Genomic DNA, 7,731 nt, shown 5'->3' with positions numbered 1-7,731 from the left:
AAAAATTCAGCAAGAAGAGAACCACCCCCAAGCCCTAAAGCATTACAGACCTTACAATTTTTACCTTAGCATTGTATTATCAGAGCTGTGAATGATTTTAAAACAGGGAAAACATTACTTTTAGTGGTTAAAAGATATGTCCAAGTCATTCTACTAAAATCATCGACTATGGTGAGGAAGTATCTGTAACCATCATGAGTGGGTGATTTGTAAGGTCCCCAAGTGTCCAAGTGTATCAAATCAAAGGCAACTGACGTTTTAATAGAACTATGGAAAAATAGTAGCTTAGATTGCCTAGCCAAAGGACATAAACCACAATAACAATTTTCATTGACTAGAGAAGAAATAAAACTCAATGTTTTCATTGCATGAAAAGGTAGATATCCCAATCTATTATGCCATAATGCCACAATAGAATGGGATTTTATAGGTCCAGAAGTTGTGCTAGAAACAGGGTTGGAAATACTAGAACTAGGATCTAATTGAGACTTGAAGAAAAAGTGTGATTGAGAACTTGTTGTATGAAGGATGTAGACTCCTGTTCTTGCTTCACCAAGCACCAGAGGGATCTTCATTGAAACGCCCTGCATAACACAACATGTGGGGAAAAAAATAAGATGGCAAAGCAATTGTTTGCAAAATTTTTGCACAGAGATAATGTTTTGCCCCTTGAAAAGAAGACATAAATCCACAAGCATAGTTGCTTAAAATTTGGACAAACAGATTAATACATATTTGCTCATATTTATTATTTAGAAGAAAAAAAAAATCACTATAGCATGTGAATAACAATGGTATGTCTAAACACTTTAAGAAGTAAACCAATAAGTGAAGTGAAGCAAATAACATATATTAAGCATATTTGAGAAATGATATTCGAAGACAAGATAGAAGAAATAGTAAAAGATTAATTCTAAGGAAAAGTATCAATTATGCCAACACCTATTTTAGCTCTACACCATTTCAACAAAATCTATAACCCTAACAACTTTTTAATCTAAACAAGAGAAAATCAAAGACAATTTTTAACACGAAAATAAGTAACTTACTACTTCAAATTGAGAAACAATTTCACAAACCCTTAACAATAGTAACCATTCCTTTTCGATATAAAGGAAACAACTTTACATACTAAAAGCGAAAATATCAACCAATAACGAATTTAACCAAAGCAAGAGCATGCATTTTAACCAAAGATCAAAACTTTATCCGTAATAATCAAAGAATAAAGTCAAGGTGAAACAATCAATATTAACTATTCTTTTCAACATAAAGGAAACAACTTTACATGCTAAAAATAAACATATTAGCCAACAATAAAATTTAAAAAAATATGATTACATATTTTAAGCAAAGATAAAAACTTTACCTATAATAATCAAAGAATAAAGCCAAAAGGCAAAACGATCCATATTAACTATTTTTTCAACATAAAGAAAATAACTTTACATGCTAAAAGCAAACGTATACGGCAACAATGAATTTAAACAAGCATGAGTATATATTTTAAGCAAAGATAAAAACTTTACCTATAATAATCAAAGAGTATAGCCAAAAGGAAAAAACAATCAATATTAACTATTTTTTTTCAACATAAAGGAAACAACTTTACATGCCAAAAGCAAACATACACGCCAACAATGAATTTAAACAAAGTATGAGTACATATTTTAAGCAAAGATCAAAATTTTATCCATAATAATCAAAGAATAAAGTCAAAAAATACGTTCAAACTATTCCAACTCATTTTTATACCATGATTATGAAAATGGCCCTAATGATACCATAACGTCCTATGGCCTTCAAGGCCGTCTACAACAAACATTCCAGCAAATAAAATTACAACTACGAACTACAGAGAAGAAAAAAATGAAGAAGAAAATGATAAATAAAACTAAAAAAATACAACTACGAACTACGAAAAAGAAAAAAAGAAAAAAAAATGATAATAAAATTAAAAAAGGGGAAAGGTGTGTTTACTTTTTTTAGGGCAGCAAAATGAAACTACAAGCTTTCTTTGGAGTCTAGATTACCATCGGAATGCGTTCAACTCGAGAACTTTAATTAGCCCGCGAATTTCACGAAAAAGAAATTTTTTTACTTAAAAAAGAAAACTTCTTTGCTCAAAGTTTTTTTTTTTCCAACCTTGAGACTTTTTTGACTTGCTTTCTACCAAAATAATGGTAGTATTTATAGGAAAGAATATAGATTCAATTCTTTTTATTCACCAATGTGGGAGAAAGAATTTAGGGATTTTTTTGAAATTTTAAAATTGAAGATAAGATGAGGTGGAAGATAAGGTGGGGGAAAATTGTACAATGTAGTATAATTTTTGAATTTCAAAATTGGCAAAAGGACTTTGAGGGGGAATTGTATAATCTAGTACAAAATTTTGAATTTCAAATTTAAAATTATTTTTGGTGGGAATTGGGTAGAAGTTATGAGTGTTTTTGGGAATTTTGGAGTTATTTAAAATATAACCCCAATTGAGATTTAAAATTTAGCCAAATTTATTTAGTTTTGACCAAATTAAAAATCAATTGGTGGATTGCATTGTAATTATGGCCAATTTGATTCCAATTATGAAAAAATCTAATAGATTGGCTAAATTAAATTGAAATTCGATACGAATTAATACTTTCTTTAATGCCAACCTTCTTGATTTAATAAAATCAAACATATATTCATCCAAATAAATTATTTTTGAGAGTAAATTATATTTAAATCAAGACTTTATCCGTTCAAAATAATTTTCAAGCTTATCTCCGTAAAAACTCAAACTTTGATAAAAATATTCATTCAAGTAACAAAATTTATACAATCTCGTATATATGAATATGAAAAATATATAATCATCACTTAAATGACAAAATTAACCTAAATAAATATCTTAGAGTGCATTTTTTTGGATGAATTAAATATTTCACTTTTATTTAAAATTAAAGAAATCCAAGTTTAAATTTAGTTGTGGAGGAAAAAAATTAGGTGTCAATAGATAAGATTAATTTTGAATGAAGGAAGGAGAAGTACATCATGTAGAACAAGGTCAGGAAATAGACTAAAAGATTCAATATGTGTGACCTTTACCCTGAAAGAGTTAGGTAAATTGACAAAAAATAGTGAAGATAAAAGAGTGAGAGAGGTAAAAAATGTAGGATCGAAGGACATATGTTGTGAAGCCCCAGAATAAATGTTCCAATATGAGGAATTAACATAGGTTGAATATGCTATAGGGTTATGAAAGATGTTACCATCACACTGGAGGACATTAGCATGAATAGTTGAATTTGAGATCCCCGTGTCACTAATCTAAACATTTTGAAGAAGCTTGACAAGTTGGGTGAATTGATCTTGAGAGATGGAAGAAACCTGAGAAGGGTTAACTAAAATGGGTACAAATTCAGGGGTCATCACAATATTCCCTCTTAATGTCCATGTGCCTTGGAACCTTTTGTGAATTTGAAATCTGCTGGGAATCCTATGATTCTATAGCATTTTTATATTGTGTGTCCTGTCTTCTTCCAATGGGAGAACAATAAATTATTTCTTGCCTTTGAGTCAATAGTTGAGGAAATTTAGGATAAGTGAACCTTGTGCTATGCTGATGACTGGCTTGGTGAGTAACCAAGTAAGAAGAGGGTTCTCCTGGAAAAGATGGATTCATGTATGCTTTCCTCTGTGTTTCATTTTGCAGAATAAAAAAAAAAGCAAGATTAATACTGGTAATAGGGTTCATGACAAGAATGTTGCTTCTCATGGGTGCATAAGCATCATTTAACCCCATGAGGAATTGAATCAACCTTTAATCCTATTGAGATTTTAACATTTTTTCCTTTCCTACACAGGTACACGTGCAAGAGTAGGTAACCTTGTTATACAAGGTGTCAATCTCATCCCAAATAATTTTGAACCTAGTGAAATAACCTGCAATATCTGAGGTCCCTTGAGTTAAATCATTGATTTATTTTTGTAGGTGATAGAGTTGAGCTTTATTAGTTTGTCCAAATTTATCTTCAAGATCCTTCCATAAAGCTCGAGCTGAACTGGAATATAATACACTTCCAGCAATGATTTTGGACAAAGAGTTCTGCAACCAAGAGGTTACCATATCATTACACCTATTTCAAAGGTTGAAATCAGGAGAAACAGATGAAGGAACCTGAGAAGATCAATCAATATAGCATAGCTTATTCTTAGCAGAAAGAGAAATGAGCATGGATCTCCTCCAAGCTCCATAAATAGTTCCATCAAAAGAAGTTTGAACGAGGAGAAACCCTGGAGAATCGGAAAGGTGCAAGAAGAAGGGACTGCTCTGATCTAGAACAGAGGAAACTGGAGCAACAAGTGGAGTTTGAGTGGTTATCACTGTAGGATCTGCCATGGATGAGAAGAGAGAAGGAAAAACAAAAAAAAATTGGACTCAAAAGATTAACTACTCTAATACCATGTTGAAACTTGAAGAGAAAGTATTGGAGAATTTTCTGAGTGATTTGTTTATTCTTTATGTCATAGTTTATACAAGATAGGATTAGCTTACATGAGAAGAAATAGAAACTTCCTACAGTGTATGTTCAGCTATACAATGTATGTACAACTGTCTATTCCTGTAACAAACTAACAATTACTTATATTCTATCCTAAATGTATATACAAGAAAGTTACAAAGTTCTCTCTTTATCCTCAATATTTGTAGCAGCAGTATCACCATTGTCAACATATATCTTTTAATGAGAAGACTTCTCTCCCATTGCTCATTATATATATATGTATGTATATATATTCTAAACTTTACAATCGAATGGCAAACAAGCCACTCATAATATCCCTCTGGACAGGTGAATGTTGTCCATTCTATACTATTTGGATGCATTTTTACCTACCAATATATATATATATATATTTACCCCATGCACACATATCATCTTACAAGAGAAGCTTGCAGAGAGAAGCTTAGTTCTTGCAAATATCAAAGGAGGATTCTCTTAAGCAAAAACGAAATTTGATTTCTGATAGTACAAAGATTCAACAACTTAGAAATCTCTGCTCATAGTGAAATATGTCTCTGTTTTTAGGTTAATCGAGTCTTTTTCTTGGGTCTTACAATTGTAAACTCGCTTCTCGATTAGAGATTCATGTGGATATTTCTCTTAATTTTATGTTGAGCTGTTGTTTTAGCTTGAGTTAGCTATTGGAGTTTTTAAAGTAGAGTTACTGTAAAAGAGGTGTATCAATAGAGGTATTGCTAGTGAGTAGGGATTAAGAATTTAATTCCTAGATTTCATAGAGTTGTAATCAAAATCATTGCTTGGTAATAAGTGAAGTTGTTGCTAAAATTCTACAGAAATAGATCGTGGTTCTACTCTCTTGCAGTGGCGGACCCAGGATTTAAAGGTTGTGGGTGCATTAATGTAGCTTAAAAATTTATTAAAAAATGCAGTGTAGCTACAGGGATTCGAACCCAGGATGGGAGACACGGAAGTTACATCTAAAGAAAAAGCACCCCAACCATTTTTTTGTTCTCTAGGTGCTTTTTTATATACTAGTTTAGAGTACGCGCTCTGCGCGTGTACCTCGCTTCAATGAGTTCAATTTTATAATATTATAAAAGAAAATATATCTTGATTAAAAATAAATTGATGATTTTATTAAATATGAAAAATACTTAAATAGAAAATTAATATATACATACAAAATCATATAATGGCATTTAAAAGCACTTTAAACTAAATTAAGAAAAACTACAATGGCTATAGGACGACAAAAAATGCTTAAAAAAATTTCTCGATATGACATAAGGGGCAATTCATATGTCGTTAGAAGTATTAGAGGGCAACAAATTAATATCTTTACTATTATAAGAAAAACTAATATGCTAAGGAAAGAATTTTACCAAAGAAACATTAAAGTCTATCAACAAAATATTTCAACATGAATTATATGATACAACAAACAAACAGTGCATAAAAAATCTGTTGAAAAATGAGAAAAATAATAACTGAATCAATTGAAATCACTATAATAATAGTGCTATATAATGTTGTTTTGAAAAATTTAGCACTACACATTATCGAAATATATAACAAATATATTTATAAACTATCAAATACATATGAAAGGAATAAAACTTGCAGTAGTTGGAAGGAGAAATACAACTCACATAAAAAGTAGTTGAAAAGGGAAAGAGAGAAATCTTCGATTTTTTCTGCTACTTCATTCAGCAGTAACATACTTGTTTAATATGATTTTTCAACTGAATGAGAAACATGAGAAATTATTAAAAGGGAAAACCCCTTGTCAATTATGTATAATACATATATAATATTTAAATTTTATTAACTAAAAGGATGAAGAAGAAAAAAAGAATGATGATAAGGGATGCAAGAAGAAAACTTTAATAAATCATCAATCAAAATATCAAATATCAAAATAAGAAAAAAATGTAGAAACACAACAATTTATAGACATATCAAAATAAGAAGAAAACATAAAAGCATAATAATTTATAGACATTTTTTTTTATATAAGGTAAAATTTTAATTAATTTAAAAATATTAAATTATAATTTCTTACCTACCTCATTTTAATTAATTTGAAAGTCTTGAATATTAGAATATTTATTATACTTTCTCATATTTGCTTCTTAATTTGTTTTTCTTTCCATTTAAAACTTTTTTATTATTTTGGTTATAAATTTATTCCTTTCCATGTATAGCTTTTTACGTAAATAGCTGTTAGGACTCTTTTTTCCAACTAAAAATTTAGCAAATTTAATTCTCTTAGGTACATGAACACCTGCCCCCCCCCCCCCCCCAAACCCCCCAACCTACGGATTCCTCTAATTTTGGCACTTTATTTTCCTCTTTGTTCTATAAATATTATTTTAATAAAATTATTGGAACCCTTTATTATATAAGGTAAATTTAAAATGATTTAAAAATATTAAATAATATGATTTCTTACCTTGATAAAAAAGAACTCTAATTAATTTTAAAATACTAAATATTAGAAAAATAATCTAATATTATAATAATTTAAGAAAAAAGGTGAAAAAACGATTTTGTGTCAAGTGAGGACATTTAATGAAGGGCAAAAAGTTCAAATCATTTTTCTAAAGGTGTTGACACTTTTAATATATTATAGATATAGATATATATTATAGATATAGATTATACCATTTTTTTACTGTTTCTTATATAATTATACCTATTCTACGTCGAGTTTAGTGGATGCCGGATCACCTAAAAAAAGCACGTGGGTCTGCCTTGCTCTCTTGATTAAGGAGATTTTCACGTGAACATCCTGTGTCTTTATTTTATTCCAATTTATTTTGTGTTTTTGCTGTTGTTCGTTTATCTCGTACAAAAACTAAGTATCAAAGTAGATTCTTAATTTTGTGATGAACTCGTATAAATCATCAAGACAAAAAATTCAAATTAAACAAATAAAAATTAATTGAAGCAGTACTTCTCTGTTCTTAAAGGTATCCGCTTTCCTTTACTTATGTAAAGCCAAAAAAGGATAAATAATTATGAAACAAGGTTGAGAAATAAGATATAGAAAAAGGAAAATAATTATGGAAACAAGATTGAGAGATAAGATCTAGAAAAGGAAAATGATTATGGTAACAAGTTTGATGGAATAAAATAAGGTTAAATATGCAGCCACCTCCTCAAATTTATCAGGATATTTTATTTAGATACTTAAATTTCTCTCTCTTTTTTTTTTTGTTAC

At 29.5% G+C, this 7,731-nt stretch overlaps 1 long non-coding RNA gene across 1 annotated transcript; it reads right to left on the bottom strand.

The window, feature by feature from the left end:
• Positions 1-308: 308 nt before the first annotated feature.
• Positions 309-6,232, bottom strand: LOC124889313. The gene is made up of 2 exons (XR_007048203.1): positions 6,158-6,232; positions 309-584 (listed from the first exon to the last, which is right to left on the bottom strand). It is a non-coding gene; the product is annotated as an uncharacterized LOC124889313 (long non-coding RNA).
• Between the last annotated feature and the right edge of the window lie 1,499 nt (positions 6,233-7,731).

This window comes from Capsicum annuum, chromosome 12 (assembly GCF_002878395.1).
Source record: "Capsicum annuum cultivar UCD-10X-F1 chromosome 12, UCD10Xv1.1, whole genome shotgun sequence".
Taxonomy (NCBI): Eukaryota; Viridiplantae; Streptophyta; class Magnoliopsida; order Solanales; family Solanaceae; genus Capsicum; species Capsicum annuum.
This window is presented reverse-complemented; position numbering and strand designations above follow the sequence as displayed.